This window comes from Syngnathus acus, chromosome 19, assembly GCF_901709675.1.
Source record: "Syngnathus acus chromosome 19, fSynAcu1.2, whole genome shotgun sequence".
NCBI classification, from domain to species: domain Eukaryota; kingdom Metazoa; phylum Chordata; class Actinopteri; order Syngnathiformes; family Syngnathidae; genus Syngnathus; species Syngnathus acus.
In genome coordinates, this window is record NC_051103.1 from 3,519,540 (window position 1) to 3,536,499 (window position 16,960).

The following is a 16,960-nucleotide window of genomic DNA, read 5'->3' on the forward strand; positions in this document are numbered from 1 at the left end:
GAATATAGAGAATAACTTGCAGCGCCAGCGTTCCCTCTCTCGTGACTCACATCCCGGTGTGTGTTCCCTCCTTTAATCAGCACAGACAGGCGCTGAGTAATAAGCACTGGCACTCAATGATAAGGTAAGTGTGCGTGGATTGCGTTTGTGTGGAGGCCTATGTGGGGAAAGTGTTCATTTGGCGGGAGTGGCAGACAGCAGCTAAGCTTCTTCAAGCTTAATGAGGAGCCGCACGACTTCACTCGATTCTCCTCTCGACGATACGACGGCGTCTGGCTTTTTTTTTTTTTTTTTTTGCTAGTCGGCTTTCATCCGTCGGAATTAAAACCATTTTGGGGTGTGCATTTACGTCGTTAAACTCGTCACAACATGTGGTTGGAAAAGTTGCCAAGTCAAGTCTTTGAAAATAATATGCATTTCCAAACGTGGAGGTTATTTGATAAAAATCCAAGTGCTTCACAGTTTTCTGTGACATGCAAGAAAAAGATCTGAAACCATGAAATGAGTGTCTTTAGAACAATTTTAAAATGACGATCATTGTGTTATGACAATAAATAAAAATCGCCTCGTCCGCCCGCTTGTTATCTTTTGTCGTTTCGTTCGCTTGCGTTTGAAGGGATTTGACTGGCCCGGATTGCTAATCCCAATTTTGAACATGAATCAGCGTTCCGGGCTAATTCCCCGCCTCTTTCTCATGATAATGGGCCAAGTCGGGTACGCCGCCGTCGCCATGAAAAATGCCAGCCGCGCTTATCTCGCCGCCACAGCTTGCCGGACGCTGTCAGGAGAAGACAACCGGTTCCCCGTTTTGAAATGAGGCGCGTTCGCCATTGCTGGTTGGTGATATTGCATGCGGAATGCTCTAACTCATCAGGCTCGCATTTCTTGGTACTGGTAGAAAATAAGATTCCATACATAAATACTAATTTGCCTTTAGCCACCTTTAGCCAGAACAGGATGAAAAGTTTATCAAATGGAAGACTAGATGGACTCCTTCATTCCTGAGGTGTTCACCCTACAGTGGGGAAAGATGGACTCTTCCTCTTCTAAGTCATTGCTAGCTTAGTAGCTCACAAAGTGTTCATTTGAATGCCTCAAAATGGAAATCTCCACACGGTCTCAACCATGCAGCCAAAGGCCGTTATCAACTGGGTTGCGTTGGAGATAAGCCCGGCGGTGTCCGATGTCTCGACGACCCCGAATGACGCGCACCTCCTCAAATTAAATCCACAAAAGCTCCTTGAGGAGCATCTGCGAGGCCGTCACGGGCGGGATAACGAGCAGGGACGGCGATTACGACGGGCCCTGCAGGGGTGTTAGTGGGGTAAGGTTATCGTGCCGGTGGCGTTCCAAAACCCTGAGCTCACAATGTAACGTGTTTGTGACGGCGACCTTTTGACTTGGACAGGATATAGTGTGTGTGAAATTTTCAGGTGTGACATCATGCACATTAGGTGGCAACTGTATCTGGAAATAAATGTGATTGGTAGAAAGTGTCCCAATTGGATCCCATGTTTTTTTCTTGAGGTTGTCCTGATTTATTAAACACAAACTATCTCCATTTGCCCCCCACATCTATTGACTGAGACCCCGGTTCTAAATTGTCCACAGAATTACAAATAAAAATAGTCTTTATATTTTGCTAGATATAGACAGTCCTGTACATTTTTGCTTAGTACCGCGCAACCCTCGCAGTCACCACTAGGGGTTGCATACACCACACGATTCCGACCTGTTTGCCTCCATTATGAAGCGACACACACACGCTTCTCTCCACACGGGCACATTATTTATACACACGCATGTGAGTGTTGGAAGATTTTTGCAACTGCTTGAAAATTTGATACCAAAATAAAAAATGCATACAGCTTATTTATAAGCGTCAAGGGAGCTGCTACCCTTTAACCACAAATGGATGACAATCATAATGAATGAAAGTGATCCACAAAAAAATAAAAGGCAGGACACATGAAATGTGAGAAAAACTCCACAAAATGAAGAAATAAATGCAAACCTAAATAGAAACCTGCAACTCTAGTTACAATTCTAACCCAGTCTGAAACTCCCAATTTCCAACTCTAAACATTACTTTAAACCATAAATTGAATACCACGCTGACTTGAAAACTCAATTTGGAAGCCTAATTTGAAACACTAACCTCGTTACTGAATTTAAACTGTACTGAAGCCCAAATGTGACAGCCCAACACCGTCTCGTTACGTGAGTTATGTTCTTAATTGGGGTAATCAAAGGCTAACATGGTTTAATATTTGACTGTTATCCAGTAAAGGATTCTGACAAACGGGATAAAAAAAAAGACCATGTTGCCGTTATTACATGCGTGCGAGTCGCCATCAAAGCGGATTAGCGGAATGGGATTGCAATGCTGTCTTTGATCAGACAGATTACTGTAAATCTTCCTGAATGAGAAGTTAGCCAGCGACAGGGCAGAGGGGAGCGAGGGGGGGCTTGACATCCGCGCGGGGTCCCGAGTTTAGCCGAATTCTTCTTGCCTCGCCTCTCGCTTCCAGGAGATTGGTCGCTTTGAGTTTGCCAGAGAGACAAAACAGATGACAGAAGAGAACTTTCATTAAGGATGCTTTTGTGATTTCATGTGGATTCAAATGAGGAAGAAGCGGCTAAAGGGCGCAATGCTACTTGAACGCTCTTGTTGGGACTTCCAGAGATGAAGTGGGACAAAGAAAACTAGTCTGTGATTTTGTGAAGCATCACCATTTTGTATCATCATGACAACTTGGTCAAACATTGGAATAATCACGTCACTCCTTTTGATGTTGTCGTCCAACTACGTACAGAGAGACCCTAATTCTTTCTTGGAACCCTAATTTGAAACCCTAGCAAGAAACCCTAACCTGGTGTAAAAATGAATCTTGGAGATCAGATACTGAGAGGTACCAACTCTGAACTGCAGTCGAGTATTAAATACGGATGGTCTGAATTTGTCAGGACACAAGATGGACACAAGAATGTTGGTCCTATGAGAGTGAGAGATAAAAAAGGAGGACAGGGCCATACAGGAGCTGGCAGCCTCTTAATCCGGCTGTGGAATAACAGCCAGGTCCTCATAAGGACTCCTTTCACATGAATCGGTGGGGTTTTGCTACTTTCTAGTGCCTGGGGTGCAGGGACAAACCACCCACCTTCCCCCCCAGCGCTCCTTCTCTAGTCATCCTCCCGCAAGCCTTTGTGGGCCTTTTCCACTCGGATTTCATGTTTGCCCATCTCACGGCTCGGAGACGAGGCAGGCGGGAAGGCTCCACAAAAGACTTGGTGAGACGTCGCCCCCCATTCTCAACCTTAGCCATATAGACTTGTATCGGTAAAGGCATGCACGTCGATTGTTTCCATCGGAGGAATTAAAAGCTTTGGCCAGTTTGCCACAAAGAGTTTTCTGTGTCATTTTGGGTTTTGGTGTTTTGGTGGGGGTCGGCATTTCAAGAGGTGACCTCCCTATACATATGTCCCGGGATGATAAACCTAGCAGACGAGCAGAAAAGCAGACATGGGGTGAGGGGGTCCCCTCAGCTGTTTCTCTCAGGCAGAGGGTCTTGGGGTGTCCCCCCAGGGAGCCCCTGGAGATGCAAGTGTTAGTGTTGCCGTCGGGGTTTATATGGACTCCCCGCTGAGAGCATCTCCTCACAAGAGACAATGCCAGGCATTTATGCTCCGGCTGACCGTGCCGACCCCCTCAACTCATTCCCCCTTAAATCTTGCCGGGCCTGGACTGGCGGTTCCTTTTCAGGGAGCCCTTTCACGAGGCCCCCTTTGGCGAGCCGCCTGGGCGACGCGTCACCGAAGAGAAAGGAGGTTGCAGATCTAAGCATATTTAGGACCCTTGGTGAAATATATCATTTATTTTGAACAATTGTAAGACCACCAAGGATTGTGGCTCTTTGACGCTGCTTATTTTAATTCCGTCTAGTTCTAGTTTGGGGGAAGGAGTGTTGGATCAGTTGCGGTGTTAAGGTGCTGTTCCGCAATGATGGACACCGGGCTACAAACATGTCTTTGTGCACGCAGAGATGAGAGACCCTCACCCCACCTCCAATGAAGATGAGGCGTCCTTTCATTCTTTTTTTGTGTTCTCCAAGCATTCCAACGTATCCCTTCAGACCCGATTTTAAGAGGCCGTGTTAAATGCGTCGAAATGGTTGTCCGGCGAGTGATTGACATCTCGGCAGTTTGTCAGCGGCGGCCGCATTTCTGCCGCCGCCACCGCGACTGATTTATCGTCGCTTGCTTTTCTTAGCGTGACATCCCGTGAAATCATTCCGCTACAGTGTCGACATTTCACATGATGCAAACGTGTGGAAAAAAAAGGCCAGATGTTTTTGTATGACGGGAGATTAGTACCTTGAGCATGTTTTTTTTATTTATTTTTTAATTAGTAGGATTTTCTAAACTGGACATTTGGTTTAGAACTCAGCTGTGCTGAAAATTTTGCAGCAGATTGTCGCGGACAGGTGGTGAGTCAAAATGGTGCATAATGAAAATGTCTGGACGATGATTTTTGTTAACTACCAAGTGCTCCTAATGTACATAAACTTATGTTCATGCTTCGACATCAATTGTGGCTAAATCTTCCGTTCGCCTTGCGAATCTCTGGAGCCGGTTGCCCCTTCGCACACGAGTAAATCTACAACTGTGGCCATGTTTGATGTCGTTTGCAGATGGAAATAGGCTGCTTGAAACCAAGCACTCGTTAATGAAACGACACGGTGGTCGACTTTGTGCAGCCGAAAATGGGTGGCGGACGTCAGAGCGTCGCAATCACTGATTGACCGCGAGGAAAATTGCAAACCTTCGAGGCAGAGCACCTAAAAGTAGCCGGTGGAGAATTTAGAGGTAGCGTTCAAATGACGTATGCTTAATAGAGGGTTGGGCAAAATGGCTTTCAAATAAATTATTCTTTTTACCATTTTGTCAAAACATATACAAGAAGTCTTAATAAAGTCACACAGATCGGCTCCAACTCCAGACAAATTCCTTACGTCTTTTAACATAGTTGGCCAGTAAAGATGATTCTGATTCTGATTTAGTATCATAAATTGAGCCGTCAAACTGCACATTTTGGCTGCTCCATACGTCCATATGTTTTTTTGCACATGTTAAGTTTAACAGGTGAGGTAAGGCCAAAATATTTTTAGCATGGGATCGCATATGTTGGGTAAATCATTGCTTTTCTGTCAGTGTGACTGACTCTGAGATTGCCTTTTATCAGACTAATTTCTTGTCATACCCATTTTTTAATTTCAAGAATGAAACTGGCTTGTTCCTTGCTTCATAGTTGCTGGGTGGGCTTTCTCTCTCGAGCAACCAAATGTTAAAATTGGCAAAGACTGCTTTTTGGAAATTAGCGCCTCTCTGTTAGCATTCCTGCTCTATGCAATTTCCCCCCTCTCTTGCCAGAATAAAAGTCTTGGTGTTTCCCCAGTGTTTATGGCATTAATATATCAAATATTGCCACAACACTGTTTGTTGTGGCAGTGACGAATGGCCCCTCGTAGTCTAATGAAAGCGTGTTGACATGTGCGAGCGCCACAAGGCAAACAAGCGGCGCGTTGCTGCGCTGTTTGACTTGCAGTTACTCATTAGTCTTTATTTTCCAAGCGGCCCTTTTGTCAGAGCTGTTTGTTGTACTTGGAGTCTCTTTGGCGGGCAAAAGCAAGACAAACGCACCTCTTGCTGTTATAATGAAGTAGAGTGGGGCAAAGAATCACTGCTATTAACTGGAGAGTATATTTGTCATGCTTTACATATAATAGGCAGCGGGGTTGTTTGATTATTGACTAAACAGAGGTTTTCTTCTGATGGCAGTTCTCTGCCTACCGCCAAGGTGAGGTTCTGTCTGGTGGCGAGAGACAGACGCATGGAAACACATAAGTGCGGCCGTCGACATGCACACTGTGGTAACACCCCGGTTGTAGATCTGGAACTAATATGGACCAGCGTGGAGAGAGAGAGAGACTAATGCAAAGCAGACAGCAATACAACATCACAAAATCTTTAATAACCAATTACAGACTACTTACTGTAATATTCCAACATTAGGTGTTGGCTCCCTATTACTGGCTAAATGAAACGACATATAGTCTACTTAAAAAATTTATCAGGAGCTGGATGATTTTATTTCATTATGGACAGACTAATGTATGATTATATTACTGACTTCCATACATAAATCTCACTGATATTTACAGATGGAAAACAAGCTAACCAACCGAGCACCAAATGGACCAACTAACCAAACGCTGAATCCAGGTACCAACTGACCAATAAACCAATTGGATGGACGAACCATTCTACTCACCAACTAACCAAGAGAATAACCAACCAAAACCTCGTAAATTTCCATATTTGGTGAAGAGACCAACCAAAGCAATCAACTGATGAATGGATGAACGCTGAGGCAGGTTCAATTGAGCTTCAGAAGCATAGTTGACATTTTGGAAAACGAGGGTGTGACAATGAGGATGTCATGTGTGCCTTGGCTCAAGTACAGGGCAAGGGGTGGGGGACATATGGTGTTCGTCCAGAGGGGTCTTGGCCCACCTTTGAACAAGATGGTCATGCGGATAATGGTCGACATCTCAGGCCAACAGCTTGCTGTGGCAGCCCCCCGACAAGCATTTCATCTGCTTCACCCTTGTGATGAACAATTTCTTTCTGGAGAGAAAAGTGTGCCAAGTGGTCGGAGATACAAGGAGAGGGGGCAGGGGGAACCTCACCCAATGGCTGCAGTTCCCATTTTAAATCGGCGCTACGGCGTCGGCAAAAACCAGAAAACACCCACATCGGTAACCCCTTAGGAATCCTTCTTAACATGTTGCGGTTTTGTCTTCATTCCCAAATCTAAACTTTTTCCTCCAGCCGCCGCCGACTCATCTGGCCGCCATCAGCATCGAAATGTGCGAAATGACAGAAACCATGTCTGAAAGCGCACAACATCATTTGCTAACCTCAAACACGATATTGTGAGCCACCGGCGCATTTGTGGTATGGCTTCAGCGCCAGACTGTCCTCTTATTTGAGTTTACTTCTTGCAGGAAAAAAAGAGAAAGTCGATCTGTCCATCTACCCATCTTCCTGTAAAGTAACCTGATGTCTTTCCAACAGAGCTGATGACAGCACATTAGATAATTAAATTCATTTTTGGACTCTAGTGACATTTATAAGATGGAATTTGGCACTTTTTTATGGTTAACCAGCAAATGTCGACTATTTCATTCCCTCTTTGGCAAACCATGTAAACTAAATAATGAAAAGGGGGTCAGGGCGGTGGTGCAAATGCACCCTGGGATGCTTCTCCAAATATGATACTGATAAAACAAAGCCCCACGCCATGAAACATATTTCCACTGCATCGGTTTACTTTCACAATTTTAAGGCTGAGGAGCCAAAGGTTTTGGCTGTCGCTTAGAATTAAACAAGAAAAAAAATTCTTTCAATCCCTGTGCCCAAAAATCACGGCGTCTGGGGGCAGAACCAAGTCCCTGGCTCGGAGACATTAGGATTCAGGCTTGTAATTTCTCAAGGGAGAAGAAATACAGTAAATTGCTCCCTGGTCTCTTTTTGGCCCGACGTTTGGCTCTGTCATTCCTTTTCTGCTTTCTCGTGTCACATTTCCAACTATTTCACATGCTCATTAGTCCCATTAGGGTGGAACTTGAAGAAGAAATAAGGGTGGGGTCTGCTTGGAAACGCCAAACACAAATGTGACACCACAGCTCGATTAATTCATTTACGTAGCGTCAGCACTAAATGTCCACGGTGCACGCGTTTGCTCTTTTTCGCACGCAAACATTTTCAACATTGCCGTAAAACCCTCTACAAGTCCGTACATACAATTTAGGAGAACTCTTTGGACGCAGTTTGGGTCAGTAGCAGCAGATTAGGCTCGTGTGCGTTGCGCATTTAACAGAAACCGCTTATTCACCATCTTGCTTGATGTTAACACACGTGTTGTACATGCACTACATCTGCTTTGGGTTTATTCTCATGCCTCTGGCTGTCTGAGTATCCACCGTAGTCCCCCCCCCCCCCCCCTTCCCATACTGATTCCTCTGACTTGTTGCATCCTGTTTGCCTGAGGGGGTGTATGCAGCCTCCGGGCCGATTAGCGGTGGCTCATCTCCCCTCCGATTCATGCAGCACAAAACCATACAAAATCGACATTTCATTTAGAGTATTAGTTTACGGACTAATTGACGTGTTCAGAAAAGCTTTTAAAAAGCGCCAAGGCTTCACTTTATGATTGGCTAGCAGTTGGCAATGTGAATGTCAAGGACGGCGTGTTCCAATCTGAAATGTACTGGATTTGGACCTTAAACTGTGATCACGATGAAACCTCGAACAAAAACAAACAAAAAAACAGGAAACTCATCTGTCTTCTCTTACTTTCATGGTACTGTTCTTTCTCCCTATGAACAAACATCAGTGGAGCGCTCATTGTACTCCTCCCCACTCAGTCAAGGACACACACAATAACAACAACAACAGGACGTTATCACGAGTGCTGATGTCCTCCGGTTCATAACCTTGGCTCATATCCGCCACCGCTGCTTCCTGCTAACTGAATTGGCAGCTTTCGCTTGATGGGATCACAGCAGCCCAGCAGTAGCAAGCAACATTACAATCGGAAAGGGCTGAGAAGTAAAAACTTTATTACTGTGCAACAGATTTCTCAGGTATCTACAGGACGTTTTCTGACGTTTTGCTTTTACTCTCTACATTTTTTCACATTATTGGAGTACGACGAACGGGACCACATGGGCACATCCCGCCTTAATCACGCCGGTGTTGCGGACAAACCGATGACAAATGACGACTTTACTTTCCGGGTCTGGTCAGAGTCACGCAAGCCTTTCTGAATAATACAAGGGGACATATTGTGCTGTTATTTTTCCACAATTTAAAAGACCTACTATGAGTCTTAATAAAAGTACAAATAGAAGGAATTTAAAAATTCTGCCGTGCTGTCAATTTTCTACCTTTGATGCCATGTTTGTGCACACAATTTCAGAAAAGCAGCTAAGTAAGGATGTACTTGGTTGTTAAATTTCACACATGATGGGAGGTTCGGCACTCTCGAGACACAAGCATTTGTTTTCAATTTTCTATCAAGGAGGTAGAAGTTTTGTTATTTCGATGTGTTCTTGGTTCCTCTTGCCTTCCATGAAGTCCTGCTTTGGAACTTTCCTAATACTTTTACTTTATAGTTTTGTACTTTATTGATTTTTTCTTTCCATAGGTCTTGAGAAACGAGGTCTCCGATCCGTCTAATTCTACGGCTTTCGGCAGCGCGCTCATAAATAAGAGTATTACTGCAAAGATATGAAGTATGGAGTCGTTGGATCTTGGCTTTGAAGCACTGCCGAGGCAGTAGGAGCCATTAAGGGCCCCCAATGAATCTTTGGTCCAGGCCAAGTGATCCCCTGAGGAGGTAAATCAATCCGAATATCCAGCAATGTCATCGCACAGTTAATAGTTATAAAAGAGCTTCATAAGAACCACAGTTGGACCCTGCATTCTTTTTCTTCTGTAACATTTTCATAGCAGGAAGGTTTTGATCAAAGAAGACCTAGAATGGTTGCCAGCCAATAGCAATATAATTTTGTTACTAAGTTAGTGACAAAGTAGAAAATATATGAGGGGGGGAGGGCATTTAGTGAAACCCATTTCCAAGGAGGGTTAGTGGAATTTTGTACAAAAAAGTAATGCGTTGCCATGGCAACAAAACTAACGTAACTCCATAATAAATTGAGGCACTTTGAATATGACAAAATTGACATTCTGAAGTTGAATTGGATATAAAAAGCCACCAAAAAAAGCAACCAAAGGAATGCAGTGTTTTATGGTTTTCGCTCTGAATACAAAATATTTCCAACGAACATCTTCTGCTGACAACGCCCTGTCCATTGTTCGGTCTCCATGGTTTCCTCCGGTTTGTTGTGTGGACATTCTACTGGCCTCCGCAGAGCCATGACTTCAGCTTCTTCGTTGGACTTACGGCATCTTGAAATATCTTGCGGGAATGTTCCAGGAAGGAGCAATAATTCATGTTTTACACTCTTGTTTTGGATCATCTTCGGGAGAAAAGGCCAGAGAGCCTATGCACCCGCCCATTGTCTTCTCTTTCTTCCCAGTCGGGGTTCTCGATAGTAAGGCTTGAGGGGTCTTGGGGAAGCATTGGTGGTTTGTTATAGGGGCAGCCAATAACGCTTGAGCATCTTGAGCTCCTGGCTGAGCTTTCAAGTTTTGCCTCATATCTTCCCCCTCGCTGTCTCAGGCGGTCCCACGGGTCCTTCAGGACCCTCAACTTCCTCCACCGTGTTCCACCGCCTTGGCCTTTTTATATCTCCTCTAAGCCTCAGCAGCTCTCACATCGGAGTTGTCATTACTCATTCTTTTTCAGAGCGGGTTAGGGTTTGATGCGTGTAGCATGGGATTATGCATGAACGTGTGCTTCAGATGTGCTTGCGCTTCAAAGTCTTGGGTCTGAAGGCGCCGGTTTCAATCACACGCAGACTCATTATCGGGTTCTAAAAAGATCGGCAGGTATTTATCGTGGAATGATGTGCCTGTTCTGATCCGATCAAGTGTTCAGCTTGTCAAGTTCACTTAGATTTGAGGTCGCTACTCCTCGCATCTGGGAATTTGTGGTGAAAACGGACTAATTTTGAAGCGGTTCATTTCAGTCTAAAACGGATTGATTGTTTTTATCGCAGCAGGAGACTTTGAGAATTCGCATGATCTGGCAGCCGGTGCAGGTTCCCATTGCTTGGATTAGCATGCGCAAGATCCAGCTCAAAATATCTGCTGCGTTTTAAGGCTGGCTGATCCTTAAAGTTATTTTTCCCTATACCAGTAGGCTACCAAAGATTTAAGATTGAAGTTTTTAAATATTCATATATTAAGGATTTTGTTTACATACATGAGCTGAAAAAAGGGACCTTTAAAATACGGATATGTTTATTTCTGTGGACGTTGACACAATGAAGTTTTGAAAAATGTCACTGCTATTTGCTTTTTTCAATGAAAGTAAAAATAAAATAAAATCTAAAATCCGATTAGTTAAAAAATCTTTTAGATTTTACAATTGTATTTTAATGCTACATTAGCCCTAACGCGCTAGTTATTTAACTGACGTGTAAATGTCATTTCTAAACATATGGTCATGCTGGGCCTTTTTCCTCAATTTAATATATGAATCTACACTTGAGTGGGATGCAGTTGGACATATTCATGAGTAATTGCAAGTTTGACGCCGTAACCATGGAACAAAGTACTATATTGGAACCTGTATAACAAAAACATGTGGACACTGTTCTCTATGCTAGCCAAACTTAGCAGCATTACCAATGACTTCACTTAAGAAAACAATAAACACAAAGGTGACCTTACACTTGCAACAAAAACAAAGAAACATGACTTTTTAATTGCTTCTATACATATAATGAGGTCTCAAGAGTGTGGATAATTTGCATAATACACCACACTGCCGAGTTAGCTACGCCCCTGGTCGTCATGGTAACAAAAGCCATCCAACAAGAGGGGGTGAGGTGTGCAGGGCTCATTTTAATGAGCCGAGGATGGCCCCCTTAAAACAGACGCGTCTAAAATGTGTTAGAGACATGTTAAGAAACCTGGCAACTATTTGAAACTGTGTGTGTGTGTGTGTGGGGGGGGGAAATATGCATCCTTTGAGTGTTGGTAAAACCATCATAGGTGATAGCATGTTCTTTTTATTTACCATTACGGCCTGCTCTGTTGGCATGGCAACCCTATATTTCATATATATTTATTACAAGACAGATTTTTGACCCGTACGCCAAGAGGCATGCAGGGAACAAAATGAAATTCCATAAAGCGAGACCGCTCCAATTGCATGCGTGCCTATAAAACCTCCCCGGCTGTTATTGGCTGTGGGTCAGAGTTCAAGTGTTGAGGGAAGCGCTAGTGTCCCCGTGGGGAATGCCAGCTAATGGAATGGGAGATTCGGGTCAAACGACATGATTTGGAGGGAACGTTGTCCGGTCTGTGGGTGAGCTTCAATCTGCGACAAAGATCTAATGTTCGATTTGGGCCGGGCGGGTAGCAACTAGCGACGGCAGTTAAAATCCCATCGAGCGTCCAAGAAAGCAGTCAATCTCGATGCACGTCAGCCCCCATTGTGTTAACGCTAAATAACTTGACGTTTCCTTGCGTTTTCCAACAATCATCACGTCAAAGTCATTTTCAATAATGAATAGAGCCAGTTTTGTTACGATATCACTCAGTCGATGCTGAGATCTGACAGGAAAGAGATTTGGGGTAATATTGCGTAGCACTATTTCCCAGCATTTATTACGCCAAGGCACATATTTCAATCTCATGGCACACCACGAAACAAAAATGTCACAATACTAGCTATAATAGATATGCTGAAATAACCACAGACCGAGTTCATTATACAAGGTATCTGAAACTTGGGCAATTAGCCACATGTTGCTTCACTAAGCCGGCCACAGGTGAATTTCCATTACACTTGACTGGCTACATTATCAACCGTTGGATGCTAGTGCATCAATATTGAACATGATACACTGCATTTTTTTTTTTAAATTTGTCTCAGCTCAAGTATGTCACATTCCCAGCGGAGTATAAAAACTTCAGTCAAAACACAAGAGGACAGCAAGACTATGTTTATATTCCACTTCAACTAGCCACTGCACGAACAGCAACAACAAGTAAACAGACTGGAAAATCCCCACATGAATCACTCCCAGCTGCTTCCGCAACCCCATGAGCACTAATTTAAACGCCAAAAGTGTCACTGTATGTGTTGACCTATTTTTCTTTCTACTACGTCTTGAGTGGCAGAAAAACACTGAATAAAAGCTAAGGCGGCGGTGCTTGCACAAATAACCGGAACGCCGGGAGATGTATGATGGGGCGGTCACTTCACCGGTCAGTCTTGTCAGCTTCCTTGACACACGCAACCCCCCGAACTCCAAAACACCAAACCCCTTATTCCACAAAGTGCCAGTTTGGGGGCAGAACGGGAGTGACAGGCTGTTGGCGGGATGTCGATTCCAGAGCGGAGTCTTAACTTGCCAACCGTTTCAAACACACTGACATGCCTGAACTATGTCAACACTAACATTAATCTCTAGGCTGAGCCCATGATCTCTGGAAATGTCTGAAATGGCCATCAGATGGCTGCTTCATAACAAATTGACCAAAGACATGGGTTGAGGTTTTTTTTGTGTGTGGGTCTACTCATGATAGTCATGCCTAGCAAATTCCATCTTTGAAGGGCCCCTAAAAGACTAAATAAACCCAAAATGGAATTCATGTATTTTTTGAGCATGGCTTTCTGAGAACATTTTAGTGGGTCTACTCATAATAGACGCACCCACCAAATTTCACGCCTCAGCACACACTAAAGCACCCAGAAGCCCCCACCCCAGGCAACACACGCAGGCTATTCCATCCTAAACTCCGGAGAAGGCTCGCAGAATACACATGAAGGGCTTACAGGATGGCGTGTGTATGTGTAACAAGGGTCTGTGGGGAAACAGATTACAACATCAGCACCAATATTTATTCTGCACACTTCAAAAAGGACGATGCAGTCTTCACTTCCCTTCTGCCAGATGTTCAGCGTTTCGTCACCTGCTTTAGCTCGTCTTGTCTTCCCTGAATTTTCTTTCCTCCAAATCATACACTTGGCAACAAAGTCAACTTGCGCGTGAATGTGTGGCTGGGTGCATGTGTAAGCAAGTAGCCAATTAAAAGATAAGTGCACAATTAAAACAGGGTGCTAAAGCTTCTAGAAGTTGTCCTTTATCGGTGTTTGTGTTAATTGTGAGTCTCGCTGGCTGGATTAAAAGGTCAGGAGATATGCGAGGGGGGTGATGGAGGACCGCGGTCGGATACAGTTGAGTATTCGCCGAGTGTCCTCCAGAGATCCAATCTCTACGGAGATGCTTGGGTAGAGGAGGGGGGCGGGCAGAGATAAAAATCTCAAACTGATCCAGACAATTAGTCTGTGTTTACTTCAGGAAGCTTGTAGTGATGCATCAAAGAGAGTCTTTGGAAAGGGGACGGAGATGTCATTGGAGGGTTGTGTCTCTATTATCTATCCATGCTATCTCATGTCTAAGCAGGAGAACCTTCAGGCCTTCAGTTGGTAGCATTTCGACAAAAACTCAACAATGAGTTTCTTTTCAAAGCAATTTTACAGTTAACAAAATCAACCAAAAATGATATGTATTTTCAATTATGGACTTATTGAGTTTTTTCTGGGTTCAATAGACATTCAGGTTGCTGAGGTAATCTGGTATCATCGGATGAATTTTGAAGAACATTTCGGAATTAGCATTCCTTAAAAGACAGAAATCGACTTCTGTGGTATCCTCACTTAAATTGCCCCTTAGGAATTGCCGCTCAGACGGGCTTCATAAACGGTCTGCAAAGGGTTATCAGCGCCGGGGTGAGCTCGGAGATCAGAATTGAGCGCTGCCTCTGCTCTGGGTCTCTTATCTCTCGTCTCAGTGCTCCCAGAGGTCTGCTGAAAGACACCCAGACCCCCACCAAACACCTCCGCTGCTGAGCATATTCCCTGGGTGTCTCCCAGGAATACCTCACGTGACATCAGGCTCTATGTTGGATAATTAAACTAATTCATCAGCGTAACTCTTAAGTAATTGACTCTTGATTGGTTAGTGGACTTGATTTGAATAATTCCCCGTTAAATTAAACAACACATGGTAATTCACACGCCCTCCCAAAAGCCACATCCACTCAGATGAGCACATGAAAACAGTCTTGCATTGGCCTCAAGGCTATTGCGTTAGTGGCGGGAGACAGAGATGGCTGAGTAATTCAGAAATTCAGATCCGGGGATAACTAGTGACTGACTTAATTACGACTTAAACGAATGTTTAACCGTCCAGTCAGATCAGAAGCATAATGCTGTCAAGTCTAATTCCAGATCCGAGCTCCAAACATGAGAGTGACTAAAGATCGGGGGTCAAGGTACGTCCTGGGACGTAAGGTCCTTTGAGGGCGTCGACCCGAGGTTGAACGAGCAACGTGGTCTTGATGACCCCTTAAGCAAACGCAGCTCAGGGGTCAATGCGGGGTGAATGTCCCGTGGTGCTCAGGGTTACTGGGAGAGGGGGCAAAGGGAGTTGACTTAGTTCAAACCGAACACCTTTTAGGCAAGCAAAAGTATCAAGCTTCAAAGTCGCCGTCGACCTCCGGTTCTTTGGGTGGTGGGTGTGGAACTTGATATCTTAATTGATGGTCATCTTTACGAGTCACCGAAGAAGAAGGATGGCGTTCAATGTTGACATGGGAGCACGAGGGTTGGGGGCGGATGCCGCGTCCCCAAAATATTGATGCCGCGCCCAAATATGCAACAGTCAATTTAGGAACGAAGCTTGTATGCTGGATCTGACGAGGACTGGCAGTAATTAGCACGATGAGCGCCACAATATCTATGGCTAAAGGTTTTAACCGTAAAGTGTAAAAACTGTCTATTTTGTGGCTAGGGTTTCCTTTATGTTCACCTTTTATCTCAAATGTCATGAATAATTTCAACCCCCAACTGCATTTGCTTGTCAGTGACTTTAAGGCTGTTTGCCTAATAAGTCTCATTTCACTTCATTAACTTCTGGCTCGGGGGCCGTTAAAGCCCTGATGATATATTACCAGACGACACACACAAACACACACACACACTGTGTTGGGTAGCCTGAGGTTTAGCGGTGCACCCAGCTTGTAGGAGAGCAAAGAATCATGTCAATCATTAATATAGAACCAAAAAAGGCTTTCTTTGAATTTTTGTCCAAAATGTCAACAATTTATGGATTTTCTTTTTTATCCAAACGACTGCTATTTATTGTCTCTGTAGATTGTTGGCTTGGGATAAACAAGGCGACTGGCGAAGTCCCCCGAAGATGGCCATTGCCAAAATTCCTGACATGCTCCAGTTGCACGCGTGTAATTTTGCAGCGGAATAAGAGACGATGACAGCTTTATTACGATGCATTCGCTGAGTTGAGGCTTTTGCACTGGACAAAGGGATGCTATACGAACAGTTCTCTCCAAACATATTTTTTGCTTTTTGATGCAAGTTGGCCCATTAGGGGAGCATAATCACTTACACCAGTCAGTTAGTTAGTTTGTCTCCAGTTAAATTAAAGCCATAAAGCACTCGAGCAGAGAAGCCAATAATGAGGTTGAGCCCACGAAATGTTTGATTGGTGCCATTGCATGCAATGTTCCTTATCATTTAGTTAGCCTGGAGTGACTTTCCCTTCATTCCATTCGTTCAACTCAAGGATTGCCAAACTTTTCACAATAAGATTAAAATTGCATTTCCTGTCTAAAATGCAACTTCTCTATACAAGACGTTGTTCCTCCACATTATTTTCTGTTAAGTTGTCGATTAAACTTTTATGGTAGCTGCGCTGCAGAGAGCATCTTTTATTCATCTGGCCTACTTTGTGAGCAACATCACTCTGCTCATATTTTTTAACTAGCAACAGTAATATCTTAATGTGGGTTGATTGGACGGTATCTTTAAAGCAAGGTGTGGTCACCTTGCATTTTCTATGTATGTATGTATGTATGTATGTGCACAAAAGCCAGCTATACAAAATTATACACGAGTACCACCAATGGCTCAGCAAATGGGGAAAACTGCCTGAATTCTACAGAGTACCAAAATAACCTTGACCTTGGCTAACACACCATACAATAGAACACTGAACTTCCTTAAAAAATATTGGGGAATATTTCTGGCACTAGATCTTACAAACCAAATCTGTGAATGATCTTGAAACAGATTGAACTTTAGAGGCCGTGTAGCGTGGTCGTCAAAGTTCTGCGGTGGCACGCAACAGAAAGAGGCTTTAAATCTCAACAGGTCAACTTAAGTGCACCATGT

General features: G+C 44.0%; 1 long non-coding RNA gene across 1 annotated transcript; it reads left to right on the forward strand.

The window, feature by feature from the left end:
• The first annotated feature begins 8,595 nt into the window (after positions 1-8,595).
• Positions 8,596-16,415, forward strand: LOC119138202. Its single transcript, XR_005101097.1, has 3 exons — positions 8,596-8,708; positions 9,272-9,463; positions 15,923-16,415. It is a non-coding gene; the product is annotated as an uncharacterized LOC119138202 (long non-coding RNA).
• The last annotated feature ends 545 nt before the right edge of the window (positions 16,416-16,960 follow it).